Source organism: Anabrus simplex, chromosome 4 (assembly GCF_040414725.1).
Source record: "Anabrus simplex isolate iqAnaSimp1 chromosome 4, ASM4041472v1, whole genome shotgun sequence".
In the NCBI taxonomy this organism is placed as follows: domain Eukaryota; kingdom Metazoa; phylum Arthropoda; class Insecta; order Orthoptera; family Tettigoniidae; genus Anabrus; species Anabrus simplex.
Genome location: NC_090268.1, coordinates 90048945 through 90072890, shown reverse-complemented (window position 1 = coordinate 90072890; position 23946 = coordinate 90048945). Strand labels below are relative to the sequence as shown.

Here is a 23946-nt window from a genome sequence, read left to right as displayed (position 1 = left end):
TGAAAGCATTAGGGGATACCAAGCTGTGAATGGGATAACTACTAACCTTTTCATGCGTAAAGTATTGTCTGTAGAACTTGACGTACCCACTCTGCCCACATGTGAGAAAATTGTGATGTGGCGGGTCACCTTAATTTTAATATAAATAATATCATTGTTTCTCCATAAACAATATCCCATGGGTGCCAGCCTTCAGGCTTATGGCTTGAAAACAATAGTTGACAATTAATAACATGTAATGACTCTAAAAACACTAACCATTAAGTACACTAACTAGGAAGTTAAGAATCATTAATAATAATTTCAGAAAATACAAATTAAAACAGCTATTAATTAGGATGAAAAACGTGACATAACTGCGTATTAACAGAATCTGAAGTTACGGAAGCAAAATGAAATGAAATAAACTCTAAGAACATGAATTACGTGTAGACTTGCAGTAATTTATGCCATTAGCTTACCATTTGTAGACTTATCTGGATGCATTATATGTAGCAGCTGATGTTTGGATCTCTCGTACAGGCGTCATCTCTAGTTGTAGGTTCCAGTCCTACTTCTGCTTCATGCATAGTACACTAGCTGTACAACTTTTCAACTTTAACACTTCCTACAGTACTCCTTACATAAAGTCTTGAGTCCTAATGTTAATAGCAAAACCACCATGGGTTATGTTCATGGAGAAAATACACTAGTATTCTTCCATATTACAGAACAGTAGCGTAACTAAATTCATAACAAAATCTCTCTTGCCCTATACCAGTCAAAACCAGTCTCCCTTTGACTTTAATTCTCATCATTGAGATAACAGGTCCCAATGAGAGTAACTTTTGAGTAGTACACTACTCAGATGCAAAGTGAACTAAGTTAAGATCTTCTCCGATGTCAAGACGTACAGCCCTCCTCCGATGATAGATTAGAATCGTAGAATCATCATAAGAGTGTCCTCTCCAGCTCTAGTCGTCGATGTATATAGCCTTCAAAATCTCCCTCCATCAACCATATCACATGGTCCAGTAAGATTTAAGGTCTTATCCCTTCTATGTATTGCTGTGAACCCATCATGTTGCTTCATTACGTCCATTCACATAGGTTGAACTTTCCCACGGAAATAAAGCATCAGGTAGCGAACTTCAAAGAGTAGGCGTTAATAAGGTTTTAACTGTCTCCTCAGATTATGGAAGGAGTGCGGTCTCTCGTAAGCTCGATGACGTACATTTCCTGGTAATGGGCTGTTTATAACAACAAAATTCCTTGTAAAAAGAGAGCCATCATTTCCAAGCAGTTAAAAATGTCTATGCTTGATATACTTTTAGGAACTTCAGGGATCTTTTTCCTGAAGTAATTATATATATATTGAAACAGGAACGCCTGTACTTCAGCTTTGTGGAGGCATGGATTAACGCCAAGGTGTACGGTTTATGCTTTAGGGAGTACGAGAGAAGGGTAGCGAAAAGAGTTCATTTTTTTAAGTGGAACTTGCAGTTCATTAAAAAGAAATGCATAGAAATTATATCACCTTTTACAGACGAATAGTTTGAATGTTCTCAAAGATGTGGAGAAGGCGTCGTCCTGCGGCATCGGCGGCGTCGTCCCACGGCGGTTGTCAGCCCTTGATGTTGAAGGAGACTCGAACCTGGGGCGGTCATCTGACGATAGTGCAGCATGGAATAGTTGTTTAGCTTTGTATTCCACTAAGTCCCACGAAAGGAGCAGAGAAATGTAAAACCTTCGCACAGAATGTCAATAGAATCTGATACGACACTTCTCTACCGCACTGCACTGCAAATTATGGCGAGACACTGTTTACTGGCCGAATAAGTTCCATTGTAAATGGTGTTGGACGCACATTTGAAAAAATGAGATGAATCCAAAATCACAGTTCTGTGAGAATGATTAATATTGTTTGTGCAATAGTCACTATCTAAGTTAAAGTGATAGGCAAAGAAAATAATCTGGGACTTTCTGAGATACGATGGTTTACTGCTTCATTTAATCTCAGTGCAAAAGAAAATAAATTAAGTCCTTCAGACAGTCTCTGCACTGTTTGTAATGAGTACATGCAATGTTCTAGCACACACACAGACAGAAATAAAGTTTCTGCAAACAGAAAAGAAATAGTTTGACACAGTCTCTTGAAACAGAACCAATTTCTGTTACGACCCAGTCTTAACAAAAAAAAATCACGTAGTTTCTCGGAGATAAATTTTCCACTGAGGCACATTTTTACACGTAATTTAATACAACTTCTCGGCGATAAATGTAGACACAGTCCTTTATGAGGGGAATTAACATAGTTCCTTGAAAAGAAATAAAGGTACCGTGTCTCACGAATCAGCACTGTCCTTGAAAGGAAATATCAGCACAGTTTTATGAAAGTAAATGTCAGCACAGTTCTGTGAAATGGATTGATACACTCTTTTGAAAATGAAGGTTGGCACAGTCTTATGAAAGAAAATGTCGACACTGATTTTTCACGGGGTGAATTGAGTCTTTAAAAGGAAGGTTGGTACTGTCCTTGATGAAGCAAATTGACACTGTCCATAAAAAGAATTGTACTTCATTAGGGCACAATTTTACAAAATAGCCTAACACAGTCTCTTGTAAAGGAAACAACTAAAGCAGTCTTTATGCCCTAGGTCCTTTAAGCACAGTTTCAAAATATCAAGTACCGGGCGAGTTGGCCATGCACGTAGAAGCACGCGGCTGTGAGCTTGCATCCGGGAGATAGTAGGTTCGAATCCCACTATCGGCAGCCCTGAAAATGGTTTTCCGTGGTTTCCCATTTTCACACCAGGCAAATGCTGGGGCTGTACCTTAAGGCCACGGCTGCTTCCTTCCAACTCCTAGGCCTTTCCTATCCCATCGTCGCCATAAGACCTATCTGTGTCGGTGCGACGTAAAGCCCATAGCAAAAAAAAAAAATCAAGTGATTACTGTACAGTCTCTTCAATTACACAATTCACAAAACCAGATAATGTTACTCGGCTCGACTGACCGATATTATCAGTGAATAAGCTTTCGCTTACACGCGAAGTTAGTCCACAGAGAAGGCTTTCAACACTCGTATTACATACTTTCAAACCCCGATCCTTAGCCGGACAGAGTAACGAAATGTATCACATCAGCGAGACGACGGGTTCATGACGAAGTACTGTGACACACTGACACACTCTGATCTCCTCGAGGCTGGCAACCCCCTTATATTGCTGAAGGTCGCACGGCAAGACTGGAAATGAGAGCTTCTAAAAAAAATTCAAATCTTGGCCATCCTTCTGCCGATTTTAATGAAATTTTTTAGGAGCATTTGTTGTCCAGGCCTACAAGGTAACATTCTCCAAAAAATGACTGACCTTCCGTTTGTGATGAAACGACACAGAATCTAATAGAATTTTCAGTGTGACGTCATTTGGCCTTGGCTGGCACTCTGTAGCAGCGCTTGCTTGCATGGTGTCCCCCATGATGCTTGCGCACTCGGCGCTCTTTTGAATCCATACAGTCGGGTGTTAGTGCGTTCTTCTCAAGAAATACATGAACGCGAATGCTCGCAGGGCATTCCCATTTCAAAATAAATATATATAATTAAAAATTTAAAAATAACCTACCAGTGATTAAGTATATACATCTTATCAATTAGGGCCTAATTATACAGTTCAATAATTTAATACATGCTGTGCTGTTCCAAACATCACAAACTAGATCTTCCTAATGTTCTCAAATGACTGTTTCAGAAAATCATGGATATTGACTGCATTGGAGCAACAGATCATCTAACATCTTCACCTAGGATGCGATAAACATGCATACCAATAGTTGAAGCTTCATGTGACTGAAGATGCAAGTTTCCAAATATTATGCTGGTAAGTCAGCAAGTATAAAAGCTCTATTATTTAAAAAATCCTATTTATAGGAACAAAACTCCTTGTAAAAAAAGCCATTTCCAGGCAGTTAAGTGTCTATGCTAGATAAATTTTTTAGGAACTTCAGGGATCTTTTGCCTGAAGTGTTTTTTATGCAGCCAAAAATTTTCATTTCTTTGATAACAGTTCACTTGAGAAAAAATGAAGTGTAGACATTCCACGACATCAGTAAATGCAGAATTTTTTTTTTTGCTATGGGCTTTACGTCGAACCGACACAGATAGGTCTTATGGCGACGATGGAATGGGAAAGGCCTAGGAGTTGGAAGGAAGCGGCCGTGGCCTTAATTAAGGTACAGCCCCAGCATTTGCCTGGTGTGAAAATGGGAAACCACAGAAAACCATCTTCAGGGCTGCCAATAGTGGGACTCGAACCTACAATCTCCCGGATGCAAGCTCACAGCCGCGCGCCTCCACGCGCACGGCCAACTCGCCCGGTAAAAACAGAAAATGTTCCCTCATTGAATGATATATAGATTCAAAATGTGCTTTCTAGTCCTTCAAGCTATGCTTGCTCATCAGCATTCAAATCCTTCATTGCATCTAATATAGAGGTGTCTTTTGAAATGCAGAGCAATGGCATTTGAGATCTCCTGTCAATATAGAGTTAAAGAAGAAACAGAATTTGCTGTAAAGATCGCAGCCACAGGAATAATTTAAAAAAATTTTCATGCATTATCCCGATGCCAACTACGGCTGCCTTGGCGAGAAGAAAGTGTCTCTTGGCTATTGTGCCCCTCAAAGGATTTTTATATTTTTTAAAGCTGAACATAGGCCATGATTTCTGAAAGTTAAGACGACTCCTTATTTAAATTACCTGGGAAATGCCACCTCCCCCACCCTGGTAATTCCTCAAGCTGGTGCATTGTTGTAACTCGAAATTTCATGTTGAAGTTGAAAACTTAAAATTAATGTATAAAAATTTCAAAATGAAACCATGCATTAATTTTACAGGTTGAAAGCAGTAAAGCAATCTTTTTGCAACGATCACCTAAACATTTCTGGAAAACTAGTCATTGTCTTTGCGGACCTAAGTTAACAAAATTGTATTTTAAAATTTCTGAAGACATGTTAATTTCCTTTCACCAGAATTTAAAACTTACACCAGTGGTTCCCAAAGAGTGTACCATGGCACCATGATATCTACTAATACTTTCGCTGAAAACAGGTTGAAGGCACAAGGACTTGTGTATCTGGTGAGCAGGGAGGGTGTTCGAAGACCTCCCAATGCCATTGTTGCAATAACAGCTTGACATTGTTTGCAAAATAACATGCATTGTCCTGCAATACAATAGGGCTATTGTCTCTCAACAAACATGGATGTTTGCACCGCATAGCCGAATGCAGATGTCACTCCAGAAGTGGGCAATAGTATTCACTGCCAACGGTTTCTCCTTCAGGCACAGCATGTGTAAGAATAACGCCCTCTTAGTCTTAGTCGTATGCCACAATCAACATAAGCTTGACCAGACTGGGTTCCTGTTGAAATTTCTGTGGATGTGTCAGACTTGGACACCATTCAACTGATGATTTAATTCAGGCTTATAGGCTCGTGCCAACATCTCAATGGCAACAATACACTGCACACATTTGTCTCCTTCGTTGCGGTATCTGTCCAGGTGCATATCGGTGCACTTTTTGTACACCGGTGAATTGATGTGGAACAGAGTGGGATCCAATTTTCCTCGTTAAGACATTTTGTCATTGTGCCACACCGTTTAATGACTGAGACAAACCTCTACTGATAATTCCTGGACAGTCCATTGATGGTCTGCGGAAACGAGACCACTTACGATGTCGATCCGATCTGTGCAGTGCAAATACGCAGTCTCATTCCAACCTGCACGAAATGCCTTGACCCATCATGCAACCATCCTATACAGTAATGCATTCTTGCCACAAGCTTCACGTAATCCTCAATAACATTCTGATGCATTTTTGCTGCAGGCAACCTAAAATTTAATCCATGAACGTTGATCACCTTGAAAACATGCTTCAGAGGGGTGAAATACTCTCTTCACTTCAACGCCATACAGCAACACCACTCCCAACTGGATGCCAGTCAGATGAACACTACATATAGACAGCACCATCTGACAGCTCCCATATCCTGTTCATGCACTTCTGTGAGTGTCACGACTACATTGCCACTACTTTATTTACAGCCCTCGTAATAATAAAAATAATAATAATAATAATGAAAATAGCCATATTATTCAAAACAGAGGTGCACATGGTCTAAAAGACCAGCACAGTGGATTAAGCAGTTGCAAGGTGAAACTAAATCGGGAACGCCAACGAAGGGAGTCCATTCGAAGTTACTGTGAAGGACGGGATGTGATGCGAGCTTCTGTGGCCTCAACGAGAATGGGTAATATCAAACACACACTGCCTTAAATAATTTTTTTTACTGAGCTCGATAGCTGCAGTCGCTTAAGTGCAGCCAGTATTCAGGAGATAGTAGGTCCGAACCCCACTGTCGGCAGCCCTGAAAATGTTTTCCGTAGTTTCCCATTTTCACACCAGGCTGTACCTTAAGGCCACGGCTGCTTCCTTCCCACTCCTAGCCCTTTCCTGTCTCATCGTCGCCATAAGACCTATCTGTGTCTTTGCGACGTAAAACGACTAGCAAAAAAATTTAATATTTTGCATGCCCTCTGAAAAATAACTTTTTTTTTTTTCCTTATCTACAGATTTCTTAACTGGTTTCCATGCTTACTACTATAGTGTCGACTAGTTCAAATGCAAGCCACCTCAATTTCCATATTCCTGGTTCACATAGAGTAATTTTAGGTTCATCTGTAGAACTTAGGAGAGTTGGCTTTCTGTGCAGGCAAGAAATGATATTTCACATTTTAGCTTTCCAACAACTTTGGTGCAATTTTCAATTTTGAACTTTTGTCTTATATATACAATTTTGCTCTTCAGAATGTCAAACAATGCATTTGAATGCTGAAAAGTCAAATTATGAATCTGCAGAAGAAAAACTTCAAATCATTCAATATATTAGTCGAATTGCTGGATTTAAGGAATTATCATCCCACCCATCATGGTCTATAATACATTGAAATGTGGCTCAGTTCTACTAGCAAGTGAATGAAAGTTCTATCTTGTTTCACATGTGCTTGGCAATTTAAAATACTGTTCTAATATTGTTTTTCACTAGAACTGACGAAGAAAATATAAAATCCTGCGTGGTTTGCTATAAAAATCAAAATTTGCATGCTTGTTTTACAAGCATAGTGGAAGCATATTAAATGTTGCACATAACAATGGATGAAGATTGCATGATGATATACTTGTTTTACAGTACAGTAAACACCAGCATTTTTACCTGCCACTGCATTGCAACCATCCTGTATTTTTGGAATATTAATTTCCCTTTACAGATCTTCCATATTTTGAGGACATCAAGCAAATAGTGGCCATACCTTCAGTGCTTCAGCATTTTGAAATTTAGTAAAATCCAATGAATCACTATTGTTTTTCCAGATTCATTTTTGGCATAATGGAAAATCATGCCCAATTGACTCATAGTTGAAACAGTAGTGTAGCAAAGATCAGACGATGGGTGAGGGTTTGTTACAAAATGATGGTAGAATACAATGGAGCTGCACGAATGAGTTCTCATAAGGACATTAAATAAGTGAATTACAGATCTGTTTGTTCTACAATTATGACTCTGAATATTTAGTTTGTCAGTTTCTGTTCATTTTCTTTTTGTAAAAATTCCATGGTTCTAACCTCCAGTAAGCCTCTTCCTGGCTATTCCCCTGAGTTGCAACATCAATGATTTCACAGCTTGTATGGAAAAAAAACCTGACTTTCTTTAAAATTCACTAAGAATATGTTCTCAAACAACTTCCCTAATGCATTTCAGTGGCTTTACAATGGTCTTCCGACAAATAACGTGCATGCAGGGTAAGGGGAGCAGAGGGTAAGCATTGCTGCTGCGCATGTGCCAATCTCAAGTCTCAAGGCCGACTAGAAACATTGGTTCCATCCGCAGTGATTCTTGTGAACTAAGGTGCTGCTGTGAAGTTTACAATTGGTAGTGCAATTGTGCTTTAGTTACACATTTACTGTAAGTACTGAATAATGAACACGCATCTCTTTGAGAGCTCGCACTGTTTATCAAGATTGTTTGTAGCTTAGTATAGTATGTTACTTGTGCCATACCTAAAAGCTGCCATGACTTCTCATGACACATATAGTACACACCCATCAGCTAATAAATGATCTTTCATATAATGTTCTTCAACCAAGAAATCAAATAATTCTAAATAATTGACTTTAGATAAAGACTTCTCACAGAGCTCGATAGCTGCAGTCGCTTAAGTGCGGCCAGTATCCAGTATTCGGGAGATAGTGGGTTTGAACCCCACTGTCAGCAGCCCTGAAGATGGTTTTCCGTGGTTTCCCATTTTCACACCAGGCAAATGCTGGGGCTGTACCTTAATTAAGGCCACGGCCGCTTCCTTCCTATTCCTAGTCCTTTCCTATCCCATCGTCACCATAAGACCTATCTGTGTCGGTGCGTCGTAAAACAAATAGCAGAGACTTCTCACATTCGTTATGACCTCGGAAAGCTAAATCTTCCTGCACTAGAAATACAGTTGAAATCATTTTCCTCATTTTCCTATTTTGCTGAAGTTTTTCCTTGTTTCAAAGCTGCCAGGCACATTGCCTTAGAAAGAGAATGATATATTCTAGTTGATAAAGTTGATTGTATGTAGCAGCTGCTGTTATGTGCACAATGGAACATTCATTTCTGTTTCTTGTTTTTTGCCTTCGAAAGAAAATTTGACTCCCCTCACTAACCACACTTTTGCCCAATTCTAAATTGTCTTCATCAAAGAGCACACAATAAAAACATACTCCATTTTGGGTAGCACTCCCACTCATTCATGGTTTTGATTCGTACTATTTTGTCTCTGAATATGTATTACAAATTTTCCATCAGTTTTCTGAATGGACAAACTTTGTATGGGCTTCTGTTCTTTCACCTGGAGTTTTTCTTCCAAAGGTTTGAGAAAATATCTTAGATTGAATTTCTTATTGCATATCCATCTTCACATGTAGTGAAAATGAAGCCTGTTAGTACGTACTGTTAGTTTTCAGCAACACTGTAAAAAAAAAAAAAAAAAAAAAAGAGTAATAAAAACACACTTCACTGCACTTAAAATTCCTCACTAACAATACATACTTTTGTAACATTCACACTTTAGTCAGTCCTGTTATAAACAATGCTAAGGCTGAAATTTGCCTCCTAAAAGGACTGCCAGCATGTTGAAAGAGCACATTTAAAAAAAAATATTGTTCTATAAATTAAGTTATGTATATTAAAGGAACACACAATGGGACTTATCTTCAATTCATTTTTTGTGGGTCCTGTTTGGATTTGTCAAATGTTTTACATGCCAGGAAACAATGCTATTTTCTATAAGACATCATTCACAACCCTGTATCCCTTATGTTTCATTACCAGTATATACTTCAGTTTGTTCTCACAAAAACCCTTAAGATTGCAGTAGTTACTAACAGCCAGCTTAGTGGACAACCAGCATTGTGGGTTTTAAATGTAGACTTGGTCTTAGAGCCTCTAGGAGTGCCTGGCCCCTGTGTATAGGTACTTAAAGTAGGAATAGTTCCAGGAAGGATATTCAAGAAATCATTAATGAACAAAGGGAGTGTATATGTGTATATACAGAAAGCAGAAGTATTGAGTCAGTTGGTATGTAAAGATATTTTGGTAAAAGAATATCGAGGTAGAGGAAGAGATTAATACTAGCAAAATACTGAAATTTACCTGTGTTAACAAAGATACCAGTACTTACGAAAGATACACAAGTTGAAAACTACAAAAGCAACTGGAATTGGTAAGATTTCTGGGGATTTACTAAAGGAAATAGGTTGTTCATAGTACTATATCTGAAGTACTGGTACTTGATATGTTTACAAGGAGCTATACCAAATGAATGGAGAGTTAATATAGTAGCTGTGTGTACAAAGAAAAGGGTGTTAAACATAAAGCCAGTCAGCTTGGCAGTTCTTGCATTCATCCTGATTATATTACACATTTGCAAGTATAAGAACAAGACCTGCTTTACGTCCTCTGCACTATTTTTATGGATTTTGAAGATGAAATGCCAGAATGTAGTCCCACAGGAGTTCTTTTATGTGTTAGTAAATCTACAGGCACGAGGCTGATGTATTTGAGCCGCTTCAAATACTGCTGGACTGGGCCAGGATCGAACCTGCCAAGCTGGGGTCAGAAGGCCAGTGCCTCAACCATCTGAACCACTCAGCCTAGATTACACCTTTGCGAAATTACTAACTGGTTTGATAGAAATCAGTTCAGGTCTAGGAAAGGTTATTCCAGTGAGGATCAACCTGAAGAATTCTAGCAAGATGAATGGGATATTTTAGATTCGGGAGGTCAAATGGACTGAATCACTATTGACCCATACAATGAATTTGAAGTAAATCATGGTCTGACGAAAGTGAGGGCTATTGGACTTGACAATAGTGACTGAATAGGTGGCTATATTTCTAGACGATCTCAGATTCTGTAGTGATTAGCAGGTGGGGGGGGGGGGGGGGTAGTGGGGGGCCTGCAAGGCAGTATTATTGGACCTTTGTTTCCAGTATTATCTGTGTCTGAATGATACAAGTAAAGAACTGGAATCATAGATAAGGCTTTTTGCAGATGTTATAAAGTGTAGAGTAATAAAAAAGTTGCAGGAATGTCAGATAGAGCAAAGACCTCAATGTTTTGAGATGGACAGCAATCATATGCTGATAAACGGGGTGAAAGCTCCTTTTTACTTTCACTAAGAGGAAAAGTATTCTGGTGTTGGACTGAAAGTACCTAGTGTTAATATAAAGGAATGATGTTCATTGCAGTAATCACATTAATGGCAATATAAACGAAGGTTACAGATTTCTTCGTATGTTTGAGGGTATTTAGGGGTTGTGTAGTAAGGATCAATAAGTGGTTTGCTAGACTGATAACAGTATCAATCAATCAATACTGATCTGCATTTAGGGCAGTCACCCAGATGGCAGATTCCCTATCTGTTTTCTTAGCCTTTTCTTAAATGATTTCAATGGCATTGGAAATTTATTAAACATCTCCCTTGGTAAGTTATTCCAATCCCTAACTCCCCTTCCTATAAACAAATATTTGCCCCAATTTGTCCTCTTGTATTCCAACTTTATCTTCATATTGTGATCTTTCCTACTTTTATAAACGCCATTCAAACTTATTCGTCTACTAATGTCATTCCACGCCATCTCTCCGCTTACAGCCAGGAACATACCACTTAGTCGAGCAGCTCTTCTTCTTTCTCTCAATTCTTCCCAATCCAAACTTCGCAACATTTTTGTAACGCTACTCTTTTGTCGGAAATCATCTAGAACAAATCGAGCTGCTTTTCTTTGGATTTTTTCCAGTTCTTGAATCAAGTAATCCTGGTGAGGGTCCCATACACTGTAACCATATTCTAGTTGGGGGTCTTACCAGAGACTTATATGCCCTCTCCTTTACATCCTTACTACAACACCTAAATACCTTCAACAACCATGTGCAGAGATCTGTACCCTTCATTTACAATTACATTTATGTGATTACCCCAATGAAGATCTTTTCTCATATTAACACCTAGGTACTTACAATAATCCCCAAAAGGAACTTTCACCCCATCAATGCAGTAATTGAGAGGATTTTTTCTATTTGTTGTGTAACTCTCAACCTGACTTTTAACTCATCTCACTGTCCATCTCACATTATCAAGGTCATTTTGCAGTTGCTCACAATCTTGTAACTTATTTATTACTCTGTACAGAATAACATCTGCAAAAAGCCTTATATCTGATTCCACTTCTTTACTCACATCATTTTCTTATATATATGACAACACGAAGGTCCAATAATACTGCCTCGAGGAATTCCCCTCTTAATTATTACAGGGTCAGATAAAGATTTGCCTACTCTAATTCTTGGACTTCTATTTTCTAGAAATATAGCCACCCATTCACTTTCTTTTGTCTAGTCCTATTGCACTCATTTTTGCCAGTAGTCTCCCATGATCTACCATATCAAATACCTTAGATAGGTCACGATACAGTGCATTTGACCTCCTGAATCCAGGATATCTGCTATATCTTGCTGGAATCCTAAGTTGAGTTTCAGTAGAATAATCTTTCCTAAACCTGAACTGCCTTCTATCGAACCAGTTATTAATTCTGCAAACATGTCTAATATACTGTAATCAGAAAGAATGCTTTTCCCAAAGCTTACATGCAATGCATGTCAAACTGACTGGCCTGTAATTTACAGCTTTATGTCTATCACCCTTTCCTTTATACACAGGGGCTACTATAGCAATTCTCCATTACTTTGGTATAGCTCCTCCATGCAAATAATAATAAAGTACTTCAAATACAGTACTATATCACAACCCACTGTCTTTTGTATATCCCCAAAACTGGTATCAATTATAGCTGCTTTTCCAGTTCTCAACTTTTGTATCTTACTGTAAATGTCATTACCATAGGTAAATTTTAATACTTCTTTAGTATTAATCACCTCCTCTATATGGACATTATAGGATTATAGGATTCCTGGAATGTCCTTCTTGGAACCTGTTTCTGCCTTAAAATACCTATTAAACCCTTCTGTTTTTCACTAAAATTTGTATGACTGCCAACTATGCTTGCCATCAAGTTATCCTTAGCTGACTTCTTTGCTAGATTCAATCTAACTCTATTTCTTTTAAAGCTGGACCTCTTTAGTTTCATTTACTTCTCCGTTATAATATAGTCGATCTTTACCGTTCCTTACCAGATTTAAAGGTACAAACTTGGTTTCTTATTCCTCAACAATTCCTTTAAACACATCCCCGAGTCTGTTTACATTTTTGTTTACAGTTTTCCACTGATTGTAGTTACTTTTTAAAACTCCCTCATGCCTGGTTTATCAACCATATGGTACTGCCTTAATAGTCCTAATTTTCAGACCTTCCTTTCTGTCACATTTATTTTTAACTATGACAAGAATAGCTTTGTGGTCACTAATACCATCTATTACTTTGGTTCCTCTATAAACCTCGTCTGGTTTTACCAGCACCACGTTTGACTGGGTTGACAAACTACTCCGGAAAAATTCCTTTCTGATAAAAAGATAAATATGCACCTGGTGTTTCCTCTGATCTGCTTGCTCTCTTTAGTTGAGGTGACCCCATTGACTGGATTGTCATTTAGTTTCCAGGTCATAGGCAAAAACCTGAATTTCATCACCTGTAATGACATAGGAAAAGCTGGAGTCACTAGCAGCTTTTTCTTTGATATATAAACAAACTTCAACTCATGTTGCTTTTGGACATCACAAGTCTGTGCATGAAATTTGAGGTAACATGACACTTGTGAAAATCTTCTGTTAGTTATGTGGCAGGATTGGTTAGATAACCTCTAGTGCAAACTTTATAAATGGTTTGATAACTCTCTTTGCAGATAGTTGGACACTCTTTTTACAATAATTTCTGGTACTGAAATGGACACAGGGTAACCAGAGCATTCATAAAAATTAAAGGTTATTCCCCTTTCAAACCTCTGAGGAAATTTTTGCCAAGCTTGTAGAATTGGTCTTTTAAAACATATTTACGACCACCATTTTCTAATAGAATTTTCACAGGAGGTGTTATAGCTGTATCAGTCAGTTCTAATAAATGGCAAAAAATTTAATAAAACATGTGCCCATGAAGTTAAAAACGTAAATATTACGCATTTAGAACAATATTTATCTCCAAGTGTCAATGGTTCTGCAGGCAGTATTTTGGATGAAAGTGACTTCTGATTCTTCAAAGCGCCACAAAGTATTTTCTTTTTTACTTATTTGTATAACAATCCACAATGTGATGAATCAGTACACATTAATGAAAAATAAAAATCAGTTTGTTGCAAATTGTTGTGAAGAGTTTTATTCTGAAACAAATAGAAACACAGGCATTTGTCCACATAATGTTTAGGAATGGCAGAAGTACTGACAGTTCAGTACATATATTAGTGACATGACACTACCAAAGACAGTATTCTGGTTGACCTGGAGATGTTGGGTGTTTATAAACAGTTTCCTAGTCTTCCTTCTTGAGTACAGTGTGTATATCTTCCCCATAATTTATTTCTTCCCTGGGTTTGGTTTTTGCTTTACAAGAATGTGCTACTGTGGCACATCATGCGATCGGTGATTTTTCTCATTCTCTGACGTTCAGTCTGAAATAATGAAGTGGCATATTGCCACCAATTAATTTGAACTAGCAAAGGCTTTCTCACAGTTTGTTTTTTTTTGTATTCTCATACTCTGTATCTTGCATCTTGTTTCTTTCCACTTACCTGTCATAACTCAATTAGCATATCTAGCAGTTGTCTCCCTTGTTTTTGGTTCTGCAACTTTCACTTTCTTTGAATTTTTTTTTCTATCCAACCTTAAGTGTTCCATTTCAGTGTGCTGCTTCATCCAAGAGTTTTAGACAAATAAAAACTGTTGTAATATTTGTCCATATAAACAAAGTGATTAGTATTTAATTTCTCTGCTAATAAATTCACAACCACAATCTGTCTCTGACCTTTATCACAATCATTTAATGATCAAATATTTATCGCACCTTTCCAGGTGAATCCTTTTGGCGTTATCAGCACGTAAAATTTGACTTCATATCTATGCCTCTTACTGGATGTGTTGACTAGATGAGTTGACCTCTCCAAAGAACCATGCTTTCATCTAGTGATAGTTCACAACTTGGATAGTGCGCTGCTGGTATCCTGTTGAAATATTTGCTCACCAGTCTTTGAGAGATAAGAATTTCATATTCTGTATTGAACTGAGATTACAATAAATTTAAGTTTATATTTTGGTTCCACCTATTCATTACAGAATGTTTGAGAGTTAAATCGCATATCATTTACAAAGTACCGGTTTCGACTATAGGTCTGGGTCACCATCAGCCGATAGTTCAAAAAGTGCAAGATACAAAAAACACGATCAGTGCAGTAAAAGGCATAAAATTAATAGTTAAAAATAATTGTGATAAAAGTTCACATGGAGCTGTATATCATATCAATATGATGTGTGGGCTGGGGCATTATGTCTTTAAAATCTTGATGTGAAGATTAATGAATGATAAATCTTACAAAACATGTGAAAGACATGAATCTGAGTCATTAAAACTTTAAAATACATATCACTATTTGTCTTGCTATGAGGAAAACTGAAGTCAAACACCAAAGTGAGGAGTAACATAAAATGCAGGTTTCAGCAAGAAATAAGAATTATAGTTGACATATGACAGTATCTTCAAGATCTATGTCCAAGTAATCCTTGAGATAGTGAGGTGTTCATGTGAAGGTAATATTTTACTGGACAATGGTTGTTGTTAGTCCCAGTTCGATGCAGAACCAGAAAGGCCTAATGAGAATAAGAGCCAAATTAGGTGTGCAGTAGAATTTAAAGCATGGGAAGGAACGAGAAAAATAATGTATAACTCTCCTTGTGCAGCATGATGCAATGCTTGACATGCAGAGTGGGACTGAACTAGGAGATACGTGAGTGAGCGTAAAGGAAAAGACAGAGGGAGGGGGGGATGAGAATATTTCACAAGCCCACAAGCCTTACTCACCCTCCCCTCCCTCAGGTTTCCTTTCTTTCTATTTTTTTTTGTTTTTTTTTTTTTTTGCTAGTGGCTTTACGTCGCACCGACACAGATAGGTCTTATGGCGATGATAGGACAGGAAAGGCCTAAGAGTTGGAAGGAAGCAGCCATAGCCTTAATTAAGGTAAATTTGCCTGGTGTGAAAATGGGAAACCACGGAAAACCATCTTCAGGGCTGCCGACAGTGGGATTCGAACCCACTATTTCCTGGATGCAAGCTCACAGCTGCGTGCCTCTACGTGCATGGCCAACTCACCTGGTAGATTTTTTTAACTTAAAAACAGTAGTATTGACTAGTACAAAATATTTTATTAATTACAAAAGTGTATATTTTAATAAATACCAAATTATTAATGTATTTGAAGTACTGCAGATTCATCCCAAGACAATTGAAAGTGATAGCAGACTTATAGAATGTTTTAGGCTAAATAAAACATCAAATCACAGCATGGATGTTTGTTAACTTAGTGATTTTGTTGCTGTTGCTACAGCAGTGGTTATAAAAATAACAAAAAGAAAATGGACAAGCTATGAAAAGTAAGATAAGACAATAGCAAGAGTATGATATATTTTAAAGTAAACAGGAACAAAGACAAAATCAGATAAGAGATAAAATGGAGAGAAGAAAATAAAAATAAGGCTCTAGCCCACCTCAAACCTGACTCTCCCATGTGGAAGTCGGTGAAACATCTTGGTGAGATGTACAACTTTCCTTTAATAGAGTGACAGAAGAAAATAGCTGAAGTTGAAGATAACATGATTTCTATGACATTCAACAATTGAAGCTGGTCATGAATTACACGTATATTGTGACCGTATGCTGGTCTTGGCTGAGTGAATATGGGTCGGTGTGCCACGCTACCCAGCTTTATCGGCAGGGCGCGCGTGTCCTTCAGCCAGGTGGCGTGGTGTTCTAACCTGAAGGGTGAGTCTAGCTTGCTCAGAAAATAAAAATAAAAGTGGACGAGAGATGAAAATAGCTGGTATGTGTTAGCTTGCAGTAGAGTTGGATTTGAAGCTAAGGAAATATTTTTAATATTTTCGACGGCGTGATATGTGTAATTACGAAGGTGTACAATAATATTTGACTGGGCAGTATTAATGATATCACGTGCGAATTGTAGTAATGAGTAATTGAATTTTTATTTCACGCGAGCGGCATACTGGCGGAAAATAATGCGTTATTTAATTACTGAAACCGATAGGAATTCAGTACTTCAATTGACTCTACTTCCTACAGCAAGTGGAACATTACGGTACTTAAAGCAAGTTGTACGCATACAAGTTCTCACTCCTCGCTTGCTCGCTCACGCACTCTCTTCTATTACGTCGCTTCACGTCAGCTTTTCATCGCAGAACGTCAGTGGAGATACTGCCTTCGACAGGAATAGTGGACACATTTCCAGCGTTCAACTCTTACTAAAATTGTGCCAGCCTACGACTGTAATTAGTGCAACCAACAGATTTTGAAAATATCAGATAACAAATAAAAGTACGTGTCTTTCTATAATAATCTTGCAGGATTGTGCTCAGGATTTTTCTTAATTTATTCTGTGCAAGCTTCAGCAATCTTCGAGGAGTGCGACGTGAAAGAAGACCTCCACACTATTCATCGCTAGAAGATGGAAGTTTGTGCCAGAGACTACACACAGTACTTCATGAGTTTCTAAGCCACTAGACCATTGCCAACAACGAAGTAATGCAAGGATTTCAGCCCTAGAATGTTTGAATGAGGACCCCAGGGCTTCAACATGAAGATAACAAAATAAATTGACAATATCTTATTTATATCTGTTCTTTGTAGCTCTTTATTTCTATTATTTCTTTCTTTGGATTGGTCTTATAATTTGTAGTTGATTTCATTTTCACGATATTTCATTGATTATTTCTTGATACGTGAGATAGGACTTAGAACTTAACCTGTGTACTTGTTTGATTCCTGACCATGTGTTATTGAGTATGGAAATGATTGTTCAGTTGAAGTTATCCATGTATTATTGGAACCATCCTTTCTTATTGTACGAATTTCATTATATTAGTGACTTGATCTGTGTCAGCTAAATTTATCGAGGTAATATTTTCCCAATATTCTTGGTATTTTCATGACATTTGGAATTATACTTGTGCCTCGTGATAATGATAGCATGTCATCAGGATATTAATTCCGAATTGAGATTATGGATTTATGTGGAGTACAGGCGCAGTGATATATAATTATTAATGGTTTATTTAGTCATTGAGACAAATTTAATGGGAATAAGACTTGTTTCTGGAAGGTAACAGGTTCTTACATAACTTCAGACTACACATTGTGTGATGTGGTTGTGACAAGTAATAGTCGCCATTATAATGTGGTTATTGTACGTGGAATTAGTCCATGTGATATTAGTCTTTTTTGAAATTGAATTGTCACGTGATAGTGCGACAATATTTTACACATGATGATGATCATGGTAGGATGAAGATAATGGATCTTAGAGATTATACGAGGTGTAGTCACTGCAGTAATGTCTTCAGATTATGATGATGATAATAAGTCTGTCCATCGATCGATGTACTCCATAATTCAGCCTTAATATTGTGAAATAAGCTTATCCTGATATAAATCATGATAATCAGTAAGTGGAGGTTTTCTAATGTATGTGTTAATCTTATTGGAGGACTTTGTCTGGAAAATAGATCCTCAGATAAATGTCCTAATGATGTTATATTTTGATACAAGGCGAGCTCGCTTTTCCTTGCCATAATTAGAATTCACGTGGAGACTTCTCATTTACAATGACCTTTCTAAATTGACCTCGTGGAGAGTGGTGATATTGATTTGTTCATGGAGGTGACGTGTAGATACTGTAATATTTTCTGTTCTGTTAGAATTTTCCAGTAGTTAGTTGTAGAATTAGTAAGATTAGTAAGATGTGATGTGTTGACAGGATGATCTGTGGCAATTTATTGGCATTTTATTTATAATTTTGGACAGGATTCTCATGTCGATGATTTATTTTTGATCTAGTAATTTTTTTTTTGATTTGTTTGAAGAGTGCTAATGATAATATAAGTTTTTATGATGACCACGCAGTAGTAAAGTTAGACATTAGTTCTCACGAGGAGATTAGTGGGAAGGACTTTGAACAGATATACTCAACATCTTGAATTAATTTTACAAGCAGATTCAAGCTTTGATCAAATGTTAATAAAATTTTGATGAACCTAATTTCAATAATATTTTTGATAAAAAGTAACTTGTTAATTTTGAAAATTTTCTTAAGCACTTCATTAAAATTTAATGTGTTTTCCAGATAGTACGAGGAATGCGATGATCCAATCTCATTTTTTCAAGAACAAACAAATTCCAAATTATTAAATTAACATTTACAAACGAAAATATGTAATGTTCAAAACTGTTAGAATTGGAGGGAGAACGTGTACCATCCCATTTGTTAGTACCATTTTTGTCACATCAAGATTCAGCAGTAAATTAACGTAACGTAGCGATCATTCCCATCATCATAGATGTCAGGATGGCAAGTTTTATTTTATTTTAAATAAATGTCATAAGATTTTCTATACATCAAATATTCTTATTTTCCGAACCTCATGTCAATCCTGCCATTTGTATTTATTTAGCCAGTAATCATATCGAACTGACCACCTCTGGGGTCTCTCTTGTTCACCGGCACACCTAGTTACGGGTACAATATAGATGTTACATTTCAAATGTGGGAAATTTTTCTTCTCGTATAAGGATTGAGTTAACACTGCTGCAAAATGTATGACATCAAATAATTTGCTTCTCTTAACTGCTATTGAACTATTTCATCTAAAGATAAAACCAGTAGTAGCTTATGGCCTTGAAAATGTATGGATATATCTTGGAAGTAGGCAACTACATTGTACAGAGAAAGTGAAAGCATCTGAAGAGAGTACTTTATCAAATTATATTCTATCTTGACTTGTGTATTGGCTGTCTAGGGACCTATTTTTCATAGGAGTTGCTGTTGAACCCCTGCTTCCACCAACTCAGCATATAAACAACTTATACATGAGCTTCAGTACAAAAAGGATACTATATGGGAAGATTTCTACCTATGTAATTCAATGATTAACCTGAAATGCACACAAGGAGGATATGAGATGAGATATTTTGACAAGACTTGTGGTGGATGCGTTCCATCATTCGTGTCAAACGGCAAACTTTCATAAGTACGGACTGTAAATGTAGATGTAAAAGGTGTGACCCACTTAGTGAATATTGTTGTAGATATGTAAGGTTATTGACCTTATTGATACAATATAAAATTAGTACCTCTATTTTATTCATTTATAAATTACAATAAAATTGATTAGGTGGGTTCTCATTTGCCTACAACAATTATATTATTTATACAGAATATGAAAATAATAAACTTCGTGAATGCTATCATATATTTGTGTTGCCTAAGAGTTGAATTGATAATGAAATTTAGTGTTCACTGTGTGTGAGAACCTGCTTATGCACATTTGCATGAAATAAATCGTAAGTATAGGAAATGAATAATAAAGGGTCAAATTGATAATGTGTGTACGTGGGGGGGGGGGGGGTAAGGGGGGATGAGAAAGGAACATACATAATGGGATGAACACAATGCCAGGTGAGTGTGGGAAGAGGGAATAGCAGAAATAGAACAGGAAATGTATGGAAATACAAAAGGATGAGGACAGTCTTCACATCTTCAAAAAGAGAGGGCTCTCTCATCAATCAGTTATTCCATGTCCATCTCTTTCCAACCCCAATGAGCTTGTTCCTGCTTTCCATCTTCATCAGAAGGGTGGGCATCAACATTTATTACCTTGACAGATGTTCAATCTTATTTATCACAATTTGTTTTACGTCGCTGTGACACAGGTTTTATAGCGACGATAGGAGTGCTAGGAGTGGGAAGTGGCCATGGCCTTAAGGTACAGCTCCAGCATTTACCTGGTGTGAAAATGGGAAATCACGGAAAATCATCTTCAGAGCTGCCGACAGTGGGGATCGAATCTATCTTCTGGATGCAAGTTCACAGCTGTGTGCCCCTAACTGCATGGCTAACTTGCCCAGTGATGTTAAATCTGGATGTGGGATAAGTATAGGATAAGAAGAAACAAACTGTACCACCTGTATTTCTTTGTGTTATGTTTCTTCTTACCCTACAATTTTGACCAGATGGCTTTGGCAATGTCCTTCCAGGAAAATAAACTATACAGGGTGGTTGGAAACAATGTGAACCAGTTGTGAGTGTTAGGTTGATCACACTGATAAATAATTTGAAGAAAAAATGACATATAGTGCCATTGTCATATCCGCTGCTGATGTTAGCAAATCACATTGCTTCCCAGGTGAATTCGAATGGGCTTTGAGAGCTGGTATTGCTAAATGTGCACGTGGCTTCAGACCATCCATTGAAGAAGGCTTGCTTCCGCCGTGGCTGCTTAACGAACATCTCCGTAAATAAAGGATTGCCAGACAGCTACAGATCCCAAGAAATCAGCATCAAACATAGACCCCGAGTCACGTAGCATACTTGCTATGGCGTGATACTGTCAGCTCGGAGGTCCATGTTCAAATTTCTCCCCTGGAAAAGATTTTTCTTTGATTGGTCTTAAGCCAAGTGAAGATTTAGCAACCTTGCCTTGCAAAGCCCATTTGAATTTGCCTGTGAAGTGATCTAATTGGCTAACTTCAGAAGTTGATAAAATAACAGTGCAAGATTTTGAACAATTTTTTTTTTTCAAATTTTTAATCAGTTTGACCAAGCCTCTAATGCTCATATACACAGTTAATGTTGTTTCCAACCAACCTGTAGAATATACTTCCCAAGACTTCTAAGGTGTCTCAGATGACCTCAGTAGTATAGATAATGGTTAAAACTTGTTAGTGAAAGTGTTATCAATGAATTTCAAGTGTACAAATTGTGCTTGAAAATGTTCAGAATGAGTAAGCAAGGAGGTTGATATTGGTAATTATTTGTGATTTTGAGATTGTTTAATAAAGCAACACAATGTGAAGAACAAGTGTACCTCTTGAAAATATTAAATTCTTGTGACTAATTGAGATTTAATTTTTCATCCACAGGATTTGGACTTGAATCACCCTGGTTCCTTGAGGTACAACAGTTGAAGTGGTCAAATTCTTCAAGCTTTATTACAATAGTGTGTGGTGTGCTCATGATCTTAAATTTTCCAGTTACAGAAACTGTTTTTATTGAAAACATTAAATTAAAATTGTTTCCACTTGTAACAGTTTCATAAGTTTTGCAGAAAAACTTATCTCTGTATATTAGAATTTTTTTTTAAAGATATATTCAATATAAGTTATGCATAATGTAACATGTATACTGAATCATCTTATGCCCATTTATTATGTAGGGATTAATCATACCTGCAGTCTGTTTACCATTAACTGCCAATATCATTCAACCATCTCCAGTTTCCCAGGTTTTGTAAGAGCTCTCAATTTCAGTCTGTACAGGTACATTCCTTTCTCTTAAACTATACAATTCTATGCCTCTTGCTTTGCAGATCATCTTTTATTAGGGATATTCATCTTTGTCCTTGGCCTGTCTATAGGTTGCTTGCCCTCCAGGTCCCTTTCAAACCATTCTCTTGATATCCTTTTTGGATCCATTCCCTTCTAATGACCAAACCATTTTGATCTTGATGTTCCTAGAGTTGCAGAATGTAGTTCCATTTCGAAGTCTTAGGATTGTTTTCATTTCTGATCTTATTGTGTCAGGTTTTCTGAAGCATAGACCTCGGGAGTCTGTTTTGTTCATGGTGCAATTTTCGAGTCCATTTGTTATTGGTATGAAGTAGACCTGATGTAGTCTTCTAAAATATCAAAGGCATTTGACTGTCCTAAAGGAGGTTCCTGACTTGGTAAAAATGGACTAGTGATTTCAGCTGGATTTTGGCAGTCTTGATTTATAATGCTGCCAAGATATTGGAAATGATTGACTTCTAATTTCTTTCTACCCAGCATAATGTCTCCTCTTTGCTTGCTTACTTTCATTGCTACTGTTAGTTTCAGGTGTTCAGTTTCTGCTGTACTTCATCTGTGCAACCCCATCTTGCTATATTGTCTACCAAAGCAAATGCCTGAAAATCATTTTTGGAATTCAGTTGTTACTCCTTTATGATTTTATCCATTAGTGATGAACAATAGTGATGATGCACTGCCTTGTTGCATCCCTTAGTTACGAAAAAACAATCTAAATATCCACTAATGTGGACAGTTCTGACTGGTTATAGAGCATTTTTCATTTTCCTGATAGACATTCTCAGATCTTGTCCCTAGGCAAGCTGTCAAGCCTTATCCAAGAAAACAAAGATCTCTTTCTCCCAGTAATTTACCATAATATTCAACAGCAGAGATGAGGCATGTTCTTGGTCTGTTACCCCTGAATCCATATTATAGTTCTAGCTGAGGTCCAATGATGTTTGTTAACTATTTCTTGATTGTTTTCTCTAACAGTTTGAATCCTTGAGACAGGAGTGTGATTCCATATTCCTGTGGGCCAGTATCTGGTCTAAATACCATTATGCAAAACTTCTGGTTAGTATGTTTTTAATGTGATGAAATTAACTTCGTTGGATACTGAATAAGCATCTTAAGTGCAAGCCAAAAAAAATTTTGCATATTTTTAATGTACCATTTTCATCTGACAAAACTAAACATTTAATTTCTATAAAATATTTGTTATGGAATAGGTATCTGATACTAGTTTGGAGAGGAAAATACAATTTGTCTAGACAAGGCTGTAAAAGAGAAGAAAATCAATGTACAGGTTATTTTCTTAAAGTATTGCCTGGCTGATATTTTTCTTGGTGGCAAATGATCATGTGTGGTGTAATTCATTGCTTAGGCATGATACTCTAAAAGGCCTGGACCATTTAATGCTTTATACTGAATTTGCTCTAAATTAAATAATTGAAATTATAAGATGTCATGTTTTTCTTGGACTTCAGTAATTTACAAAAGCATGTTTCAGCTTTCAGTGTTGTTCAATACAAAAATTACATGGATTAACACATTGTAACTTTTGTTTGTCTAGATAATAAGCTTAAATTTTCATAACTTGGCCCAGACAGCTGTAATTGTTTATCAGACTAAATCAGTTTGTAGCATAGGAACAGGAGAGATCCTTATGTGAGCAGAATTTTCAGGCTATTTCTTTACTAATATTCTGTTATCATTTACAGTCTGTTTTGTTTGTATTGATTTTTATAATGTAATGTGAAATTTGATTGTGACAGAATAAATTATTATATTAACAAGTTGTTTTACTTAAAACAATATTCATATAT

The 23946-nt window shown here is 37.0% G+C and overlaps 1 long non-coding RNA gene across 1 annotated transcript in view; it reads left to right on the top strand.

The window, feature by feature from the left end:
• LOC136872436 (uncharacterized) overlaps positions 1–23855 on the top strand; it is a 71893-nt gene extending 48038 nt beyond the window's left edge. Inside the window, exons 3-5 of the long non-coding RNA XR_011018027.1 lie at positions 3729–3857; positions 7797–8000; positions 21716–23855. This is a non-coding gene — a long non-coding RNA (uncharacterized lncRNA). The remainder of the gene's footprint in view (positions 1–3728; positions 3858–7796; positions 8001–21715) is intronic.
• The last annotated feature ends 91 nt before the right edge of the window (positions 23856–23946 follow it).